The following is an 11326-nucleotide window of genomic DNA, read 5'->3' as shown; positions in this document are numbered from 1 at the left end:
TCAGGTTACTCTACATCCAAACATTCTGTAAGTCTTGTCTTGTAATCTTGGTCAAATTTAAGTAGATCTAAGTCAAGAATACTATCAGAAACTTGTCTCCTTCGCTGTTAATAAGAGCAAAGTAAGGAGTTTATGGTTATTGATGAATCCAATTGATGTGGTCGCCGATAAATGTATATCAAAAAGAGAAAAAGGAAAGAAAAAAAAAACTTAAAATTTTGGGTCTACACAAAATAAAAAATTATGAGACTAAAGGGAGTACAATTCCTGACTTATGGGTAATTAATCCTAATTTTATTGGCAGGGCCGAACCGACCCAGTTGCCGTGAATCTGGTTGATTTGTTTTTCCGGATTTTCGGGTCTCCAGGTCACCCTGACCCAACTTCCTCAGCTTATCCTATGCAACTGCCTGAAAACTAAAAGGCTAATTTTGGAGAGAGAGAGAGAGAGAGAGTTTCCAATTGATCATCATCCTGTAAAAGGTGACCCAACTTTTAACAGAGAACGCTGCTCATCTTCAACACGGCATCGGTTTGCTTCTCTCAGCTTGGACTGCCCTTCAGATGGCCTTTGAGAACTATTGTGGTGGCCCTGACTCTCTCTCCTCAAAAATCCCAACAACTCGCCTCCGATATTTTCTCTTGCCTCAACCAATCCAAAGGTATTTTTTTGATTGTTTCAGCTAAAATGTTTGATGGGTTTTCCTTTTCTTTTTCTTTTTAATTCAATGCGTTACAAGTACCCCTCAAAAGCTAGTCATAGTAATTCAATTAACTCTTGGCTTTGTCTCATTGGCATTTTTGGGTATCAGTTTTCATTATTTTTGCAATGTTGGTTGGTGGTAATCATTCTTAAGAACAAAATTGAGGTATTGTTGAGAGGATTGACAACCCATAGAGCACATGATTGATTGGTGTTGCATGTACAAGGGGCAGGAGAGTTGGTGAATTATCTCCTTATCCAGGTTGCTAGGGAAATCTGAATGTTGCTTTTATTTGGCTATGTTTGGAGTTGTTGGGCTTTTCATGCAGCTCCTGACAATGAGTGGTGTCATCACTCAATTTTAAAATTTTCTTAAAACAAAGGTAAAAATTTATCAAATTATTTGAGATTTTACAAATTGAACCCAGTGAAATTAGAGAAACAAAATAATTGTTATTCTTATTCTATTGCATTATCAATATACTCTAAAATTTGTTATTATTTTATAAAATTACACAATGCACATTAGAATACAAATTTTGATTTTTTTTTTATTATTTATTTTAAATGTGTGGTGAAAATAACAAGTACAGTTGTCATTGATTCCACCAGTAACAACTACAACTGTGAAAGGATCTTTAGTTGTGATGCAATTTAAATCAAATATGTAACCGAATGAGTGATGGGTTTTTTTTTTTTTTTTGATTCAGAGTGATGGTTGAATGAATGATTATTTGACTATATAGATTGAAAAAATGTGTTTGATAGCATAGGTAATAAGGTTATCATATAATGATTTCAAAAAATAAAACTCATTGTGAAGTATAAGTGTAGATCTTTACTGAATTTTTGTTGAAGCAATAGTATTAATGTCCCAACTTGTAGTTTAATATGTAATTTGACAAATTTAAATTACTTTTGTTGATGTGATTAAAAATATATAAAATTACAATGGATTATATGAAAATTGATTTTGATATAGATTGTGTAGAACTTGAATTCGACATAATGATATTGATGATACTTGTTAAATATGACCCTGGTGAACTAAGATTCTGGCTACGCCACGGGTTGCAGGTCAAGTGGTCTTAAGTATGTTAGTGTAATTGTTCCTATTTCCTCCTTCATTATTTTTGTTAATTGATCGTAAAAATAATAATACAAGAAATTGTAGTTCAAAAGGGTCAAAGATCAAAATTTCTGTCATCCAGAAGTTTTACAGTATTGAACTCAATGTACTCCATGTATGTATTGGCTTAACCTTTTATAGATGATAATGATATAATTGCTGAAGAAGAGGTTAAGCTGTGTATACATTAATGAACAGAGGCAAATTATATTTTCCACATTCATTCTATTATGATGATAACAAGTAGTAATGGCTTCACGTATTTGTTTAGCCAATCGATTTCAACCCTCCCCCCCAAACATATTTCTTGCTCATTTATATCTTTCATTCCCAATTTGTATCCTTTGCAAATTATATGCATTTGTTTTCAGTGTTCTGACCTTTGCTAATTGGTTGTTTGGCAGAGTTCTTTCTAAACAACTTTATGCAGATAGCAGAGAAATGAATGATTATGCATGAAGAGTGTTTTGGAAGGTAACTATAAATCAATTCAAATACTAAAGGAAACGAATCCTCTGAGAGGTGCTGTTCCTCATATCTGACAGGTAATTATAGTGTTTCCTTGACTGAAAATGTTTTATACCCGATAAATGAGTATAATTCACTATTTCTGCTGAGCTGTTTTTCATGTTTGTTCTGTTTATGGGGTATTTGGATAAGGGAATGATGAAATATTTCCAGATGAAATAAACATAAGGGAACAATTATCATAGATTGGCATCATTTGATAGTACCTTTTAGTAGCTAAGAAGCATGGGCATGGGCATGGACACTACACGGACATGCTAATATGGAAATTTTCAAAAAATGTAGACACGGCATGTGAGGGACACATACAAACTATATATATTAGATATATTTTTTGTATGCAATATATAAGGATAATAAATAATGAATGAATAAAGGAAAAGAAGGTAGGATAAAAGGTTTCATTCAAATGTCATTATGTACTCTATCATACTCAAAAACGTTTTGCACTACAATATATAGCAACATATATTATTTAGTACTTGCTTGCATGAAGAAATTCAACAAGACCACAAAACCATAAAAAAGTATCAGAAAATTACCCGAACAATTACATTTATGGATATCACAATCATTCTAGGTGTGACCCACATTCACCCACTTTAAATCTACGCCATACAACTTGTTTCGGGGAAACTTTTCATGGTTCCTAGCATTTCTAGTAGAAATTAGTTATGTTTCATGTAATAACATGAATCATGTTAAATGCAAAAAGTTGGTAAAAACTTTTTGCTAAGCTTGGTGGTGAAAAGACTCTTTTGCAGTATGAGAGAATTATTTCTCTGTAATACCTTATTTTAAGGAAGAAACACCAATTTAAGAATTTGTAGTGGCTACACGCCTAGATTTATGTCATCTTCTTATAATATTATTACCAATCACCATGATGAAAATTCTAGTTGAAATTTGCTCAACATGCTTGTTGGATGGAAGATATCACTATTGTTGTATATTATACTTCGTTTGTGCTTTTATATTTTTTCGTTTGCTTCCTCATTATGCACCATGCTGTCAGTGATGGGCAACGATGATGATAGCATAGGGGACAATGATTCAGAAGTCGGCGCTTTAGAGTACCAATTGAATGTAGAAGATGGAAGGACAGTAGTTGCCTCTAGGCAGAGCAGAGGTAGAAGGAACTAGGTTGAACCCTCAAGATTTATGATCCCTGTTTATTTTTACCTTTTAATTTCCTCTTTTTTATCCTATACTTTTTGCCCCTTTATTTGTGTCAATATGTCATTTTTATAGAGTTATTAGTGTGGCAAATTTTGTTCCTTGCTTTTGATGCCATGCCAAGGAAGTTGTGCTTGTGGTGTAACTGGAGAGTGGAGACTGGTTTCCTCTCATATATAGGTTCTAAAGCATCATACATGAAAAAGTTTGCTTTCTATATATATGCTTTCTACTCAATGTCCATTCATCGTATTTGGCTTGAATATGTATATAGTTGAGAGTGTTGGAGCAGTTAATGTCTAGAGTCCTTGGAGTTCCTCAGTTGACCCCTTAAGGCTGTGTTTAGATCTTAAATTTGTGGAGAACAAAGAAACAGAGGGGAAATTGAATGAAATAGAAACAAAATTGTTTACAGAAATATTGGGAAAATATTGGGGTGTAAGTGTAACTATCAATATTAAAAATTAATATATATATATATATATGGAATTTAACTATTGTTTAGAGAGGGGCCTACATGATTTTCACACAAATTCCATGAGTCCAAAAGCTTAAGAGTAGCACTCCAAGCTTCGCTTCCCTATATTTTCTACACTCCGAAAGGAAGTGACCCTCAATTTTGGGTTCACTTCTTTTGACCTCTGATGCAATTCTTGAATGCCTCCCTTGTCTGATGCTCATCCCCCAAGTGTTCTTAAATTTTTACTTGAAAACTTCTACTTGTTATAACCCTTATTATTATTAGTTTAATTAAATATAACAATTATTGAGTATATAATATACACATAGAAACTCATATCAATACCCATTCCCACCATCAACCCTACTCATCTCTAACCAAGAACTCAACAACAGAATTCCAAAACCCTATTTTCCCTCTCCCTACCCACATACACACTTCTTTCTCTCACCAAAATGGTCACCTTCTTTCTACTAGTATTGTTGTTTATCCTCCTCCTCCTCCTCCTCAATCCTTTTCCGGCCATGTGTCAAATTGGCCGTGAAGGCGAATGGTGTCTCTTGCATGCAAGCATTGGCATATCCGCTATGCACATGCAATTACTACATAACAACAAGGTTGTCATGTTTGATAGGACTGATTTTGGCCCCTCTAATCTCTCTCTCGCCTATGGCCGCTGCCGGTATGACCCTTCCGATAATGTCCTAAAAAATGACTGCACCGCTCACTCTCTACTCTATGACATAGGCACTAACACTTTTCGGCCACTAATGGTAGAGACCGATACGTGGTGCTCCTCTGGCGCCGTCCTCCCCGATGGAACGCTAGTCCAAACCGGAGGCTACAATGACGGTGATCATGTAGTGCGCACGTTAGCCCCATGCAATGATGATTCCTGTGATTGGGTTGAGTTTCCTGGTTATCTATTGGAGCGTAGATGGTATGCAACAAATCAAAGACTACCAGATGGTCGGATTATCATCATTGGTGGAAGGAGACAGTTTAACTACGAGTTCTACCCTAGAAAATCTGAATCTTCACCTTCTTTCTGGCTTGAATTTCTCAGAGAGACTAGAGATGATGATGAGAACAACTTGTACCCATTTGTACACCTATTGCCAGATGGAAACTTGTTTATTTTTGCCAACACAAGAGCTATATCTCTAGATTACAAGCAAAACCGTGTTGTTAGAGAGTTCCCTTCGATAACCGCCAATGATCCTCGAAATTATCCTAGCTCAGGTTCATCCGTGTTGCTCCCCATAGATGAAAACGAGCCCATTGAGGCTGAGGTCATGGTATGCGGCGGTGCACCCCGTGGTGCGTTCTCCAGGGCTAAACAAGGGATCTTTGATGCTGCGAGTCGCTCATGCGGACGCATAAAGGTCACCGATGAAAATCCTAGTTGGGCCATGGAGGACATGCCGATGCCTCGTGTGATGGGTGACATGATACTTCTTCCCACTGGCGACGTGGTCATCATCAATGGTGCCGGATCAGGTACTGCAGGTTGGGAAATTGGGCAAAACCCGGTTACCCGACCTGTGATTTACAAGCCACACGGGGTTGAGGACATCCGATTTTCAGTCATGTCCCCTGCGACAAGGCCAAGAATGTACCATTCAAGTGCGGTTTTGCTAACTGATGGTCGTGTTTTAGTGGGAGGAAGCAACCCACATCCATACTACAACTTCACTGGGGTACAATACCCAACAGACCTGAGCTTGGAAGCTTATTCACCGCCCTACTTGAGACCCGAGTATGACCCAATACGCCCCAGAATTATGAATATCAATGAGGGTTTCAGGTATAAGCAGTCATTTTGGGTTACTTTCACGGTGCCGAGGTTTCTGAAACTGAGTGTTGTATCGGTCAGAATTGTTGCACCGTCGTTTACGACGCATTCGTTTGGTATGAACCAAAGAATGGTGGTGCTGAAGACGAGTGAGCTTTACCGTGTCAGGTCAGAGGAGTATAGGGTAACTGCAATAGGGCCTTCAACGGCTGAGATTGCACCACCAGGTTACTATTTGTTGTTTGTTGTGCATGCTGGAATACCAAGTTCTGGTATGTGGGTGAAAATTCAGTGATGGGTTGTTTGTGTGTTGCTAATATGTAATATTTTTGCTATAATAATATAGATTTCAGTAGTAGTATATTACAAGGAAATGTGAATGCGAGAGGTTATGATTGATTTACTGGAACGATAAGCATTGGTTTGATTTGCATTCTAAGAATTGAAATAATATTGTAGAGAACTGAGTAATGATATAAAAGCATATTTTGTTGACTTTTTTATAGAATGATGATATGGTTCATTTTTATTCATTAATTTAGAGTAAACAGATTCATGACAGGGATTTATTATTTTAAAAATGCTAATACCATGTCAGTCTTGTATGGAACTTGTGTAGAATATAGTCTACAAACCCATAATTTTACTAAAATCTTACAAAAGGACATGTTGCTGATAACACAGTTAGTGTTTCTGATGAAATTTTTTCACTAAATTGGTTAACTCACTATCACTGAGTTGATCAAGTCTATAATTTTGCCTTAAAAATATGACATAATGTCACTTATGTGGATATTTTTTATTAAAAAATGTTAAACAATTGTAAGTAATTGGATTAAATTGAGACAAAATCATAAATTCATGATTGAAATCTAGGCAATTGAAATTATAAAAATCAAAATGACAAAGACTTAAATACAAGGACTATCAGTGTAATTTGACCATATATATTTTTATTTTTTGATCAAATGGTAGAAGATTATTGTAGTATTACATATGTGAAGACTAAATTTAGTGGCCTGAAGTCTTGTTTCTCTCTATGCTAGGGGTGGACAAGACTCGAAACTAAGACTTTGGTAACACATAATATGTATGCATTTTATTATTTATTTATTTATTGTTTTAGCTTGCTTAAATTGCACACACACTAGCCGCAACTGTTAGTAAAATTTTTGTTAGGCTTAGATCGATGAAGCCTCAACTAAAATTTCACCAAACAACATAATGATCAAACAAATGTGTTGAGGTTCTATGCCTTGAAAGTTCAAGGACTTTCTTGGAATAAAAATAATGACAATACAAACAAGAAAAAGAGAGAGAGAAGAAGAAGATGATGATATAAATGATTGAATGAACAATCAGATGCAAGTAAAGTATATTAAGACTACTCCTATCTAAGTTTAAACTACTCATATGTAGATTAGATCTACTCCTAGGATGGAAAAGAAATAGAAATCAAGTCATGTATTAATTTGTTGGTGTCTTACAATAGAACCATTAATGGCAATTTATAGAAAAAATGAAGGAAAAAACTTCCATTAACCACCACCTAAATAACTACTTTTAACTTCCTAAATCTTCAATATTCTTTCTTACAATGCCATGTGTCTTTCATCCCTTGAATCTTCAAAACTTGTCTTAACTTCTCTTTAACCTCCAACATAATAATAATAATAATAATAATAATAATAATAATAATAATAATAATAATAATAATAATAATAATAATAATAATAATAATAATAATAATAATAATAATAAGAAGAAGAAGAAGAAGAAGAAAAAGAAGTAATAGAAAATTTAAACCTAGTCATAGTCGACAGAAAATTTATTTATGGTGCAAACTATTACATATTGTGATATTAGTACATTTGCTATCTTTTTTGTTTGTTTGTTTCTTCTTATCTACTTGAATTGCACACACACTCATCACTTGTGCCAGATGCTAGTATGCATATATGTAGAGAATAACATTAGACAATTATAAGTCTTGACTTTTTTTCCATACCACTATAAATATCTTTTATATCCCTCCATATTTATTTTGTAAGCCTCACTTTGGGCTTACAACAATGATTCGAACGGTTCACATCGTAAATCTTATAGTGAAAATCACATATGCAAAAAATCAGTTTTGTCAGATATCGATGAATATATGAACAAATCATATTTTTGTTTTATAAAATTGACGGTTTAAGTTAAACTCACAGTTACTATCCGTTTAAAAGAAACAAAATGCAATTTGTTCATGTGTCTACTGATGTTTAATGAAACTTATTTTTTCCTACAACTCGTCTTTAGTGTTGGGCTTACAAGATGAACGGTTCATATCATCATTATGGGCTTGGGATGTGAATCATGAAATAGAGTTTGGTGGACTATGGAGGATAGTGGTATGGAGGAGGGTCATAGGTAATGTTACGGTTCGTGAAATAAATATCATGAAAAATTTCATTAAACTAATCCAAAAGTGATTGCATAATATACAATAAAACACTACAAACTAAACCAAAATGAAGAATCTTCATAATTTTTTTTTACGATATTTCTTTTATGAAACTTAACATTATTGGAGGGTCATTCCCTAATGGAAGGAAATCAACTCAATATAACAAAATTTCCATAATAGGAAAAAAAAAAAAAAGTTCTTACCTTTACAGGACTGTACTCATTAACCTCCCAATTAAAATGTACAGGAGTGATCAATTAGTAAATACCACATAGTCCTTAGATGTCAGTTTTTGTTAAAATATGGACAATAGTTAGTAATTGGATAAAATTAAGAAAAATAAATAACCTAAATAGTTTTTTTTTTAATTTTAAATTTTAAATTTTTTTAATGGGTTAAACAAGAACCAAACTAGCTACAAAGTTTCATCCATAACAAGATGAGATAACTCAGAGGGACCTTCTTCCATCCAAACCTTCAACCCAAGTGCATGTTGGGCCATCCGAGCCAATTCATGAGCAATTTTATTTCATTCTCTTAAGATGTATGAGCAATAGAATCACCGAAATCCTCTACTCAATCCAATTGCACCTTGAATAATATGTCCAAAAGGAGATAACAATTGTCCATTTTCTTGGAAAGCCTTCACAATATTCAGTGAGTCACCTTCCAACTCTGTCATTCCCAATCCTAACTCTCGGGCAAACTCCACCGCCCTTGCGGCTGCACAAGCTCCACACAATCTGCCTCCACGCATTGTTGGAGCCTCTCTAATAATGCACGAATCACTTGCCAATTTTGATCTCAAACAATCACCCCAACCCCAATAGCTTTTTCTCGCCCAAAAACAACACCATCAAAGTTGAGCTTGAAGACACCCACACCCGGAGGTTTCCATTGTCAGTGATTCATGAGGGGGCACCATTAATCCTTTACGATATCAATTACAAAACTTACCCAAATCTAATTTTTATTTGGCGATAGAATGACCAAAGATTTACGTGATGTCAAAATTATGTGCCTTAGATATGTTTTAATTAACCGGTGTTTTTTTTTATTTGCTATTTTAATTACTAAATATAATGATAATCACAATTTAAAATGTAATAAAATGCATACAAAAAAAGAAAGGAAAAAAAAGAATAAGATAGATGTGGAGGAAAACAAGAGACAAATGAGAGAGATAGAAATAATTATAAGAAAATATTTTGATAAAATTAAACATTAATTATTAGGAATTTATTAAAAAAAAAAAGAGAGAAGAAAGATGAGATACAAACATTTTAAAACATATTTAAAAATTTAAAGGGAGTTAAATAAAAAAAAAATCTAATTAGAGATAAAAGTGTAATTTTTAAAAAAATGAGGGGCACGTGCCCCCTGAACCCTATGTAGCTTCGTCCATGGCCATCGTAGTGGAATGTGACCTAGACGAGGGCCTTGCACCGCGCCTTTGCTTGCCCAAACTCCTGTAGTAAATCACAAGCTTGCCTCATAATCTTCTTAGTAATCCAACATTTTTATTAAAGATGGCTTGACTTTGGGCTAACCATAGACCCCCCAACATAGACCAAAAAACAAACCCAACCCTATGCTATCCATTCATGAATGTATTGCCTCAACCCTTTCTTAGAAATCAAGGCAACCCACCGAATCAATTACCCACCTTAGCAGACTCAATGCCAAAACTTGTTATGCCAAAACACAATCTCGCAAGCGATGTACCAATGTTTTGGGAGCTTCGTCACAAGTCTCATACACTTCCATAATTGGCACTCTCCTCTGTACTAATAACACCTGAGTCAGTAAAACATTCATTATTTTCAAATAATTAACTATTTCAATTCACTTTATAACTTAGAGGGTGTTTGATAACGGGCACTAGGGCCATAAATCTAAATTAAGATTTTTTTTGCTCAAAGGTCCACCCTCTGAAACATTACATCTATAAAGACAAGCTCCACGAAAATGACCAAACTACCTATATATATATATATATTGTATCCAAACCAAACCAAACCCTAACCACTCCTCTCTCTCCCTATCGTCGTCGTCGTCGTCGTCGTCTTCTCTCTCTCTCTCTCTCTCTCTCTCTCTCTCTCTTACTGCTCTCCTCTCTCTCTCTTTCTTTTCCTTTCTCCAAATCAACGTAGTAGTGTCGTAGGCAACAACATGTGGTAGATGTCACTGTCGGTGACGGAGGGTCCAAAAGTCGGCAATGGAGGTGGATCTAGTTTTTGAAGATGGATTCACCGCAAAGGCTAACAAATCTGCCTCTAAGATTCTACCGCGTGTTTAGTTATGGCATCGCGCCTCCAATCTCTATCTGAACCGCCGCTATCCGCTAGAAACCTACCACTATTGTCGTCGTTCCTCCTCCGTCTCTCGATCCTTGTCTTGCCAAACAGAAGTTTCTCATATATATTCTACAACTGCACTAAACTTGCTAGATTTGACTCAAACTCTCTCATTAAACACCAAGTCCACACACAAATTCTCTGATCATTTGTTCATTTTCTCTCTCTAAAATATATATATTCATATATCTATGTGTATCGATTTGTATGGATCATGATCTTTGAGGGTTTGATCGATCCTTTTTGTGCTTTGTTTTATGTAGATCGATTGATCATCGAAGATGCTTGGGAGAGCACCGAAGAACACAAAGCACTATGAAATTCTTGGTTTTTCAATTTTTTTGGTGTTGTTTGGTTGCAGCAAAAACCTCGAAAGGGAGAAGAAAATGAGATTATGAATCTTTAATTTGTACAGATAAAATTCTAGTTGTTAATCTATTTATTATTTTCCTTTTTTCAATTTAGGTCAGGCTTTGGACAAAGATTATTTTTGTGTAGTTGTTTTTTATGATGGTGATGAAGAAACAGATTGCAACAAATAATTAAATTTTTTTTGTTCTTGTGTTGATGTTGATGAAAATGAGACAGATTGTAACAGATAGATAGATAGATAGATAGAGAGAGAGAGATTACCAAATAGAGATGAGAGATTTGAACAAGTAGAAGAGAAAAAATTGAACAAATAGGGTTTGGTGATTTGGTTTGCCTTCGTATTTCAAAAGATTAAAA

General features: G+C 34.8%; 1 pseudogene across 2 annotated transcripts; it reads left to right on the top strand.

Annotated features, from left to right (window-relative positions):
- The first annotated feature begins 325 nt into the window (after nt 1–325).
- LOC114301434 (aldehyde oxidase GLOX pseudogene) lies at nt 326–6292 on the top strand (annotated as a pseudogene). 2 transcript variants are annotated; one of them, XR_014361429.1, is made up of 3 exons: nt 326–662; nt 2237–2377; nt 3376–6292. The product of XR_014361429.1 is annotated as an aldehyde oxidase GLOX pseudogene, transcript variant X1 (transcript). The 2 variants fall into 2 exon arrangements; XR_014361430.1 differs by having other exon boundaries at nt 413–662; nt 4744–6292.
- Nucleotides 6293–11326: the final 5034 nt, after the last annotated feature.

This window comes from Camellia sinensis, chromosome 2 (assembly GCF_055761805.1).
Source record: "Camellia sinensis isolate YWXY chromosome 2, ASM5576180v1, whole genome shotgun sequence".
In the NCBI taxonomy this organism is placed as follows: domain Eukaryota; kingdom Viridiplantae; phylum Streptophyta; class Magnoliopsida; order Ericales; family Theaceae; genus Camellia; species Camellia sinensis.
This window is presented reverse-complemented; position numbering and strand designations above follow the sequence as displayed.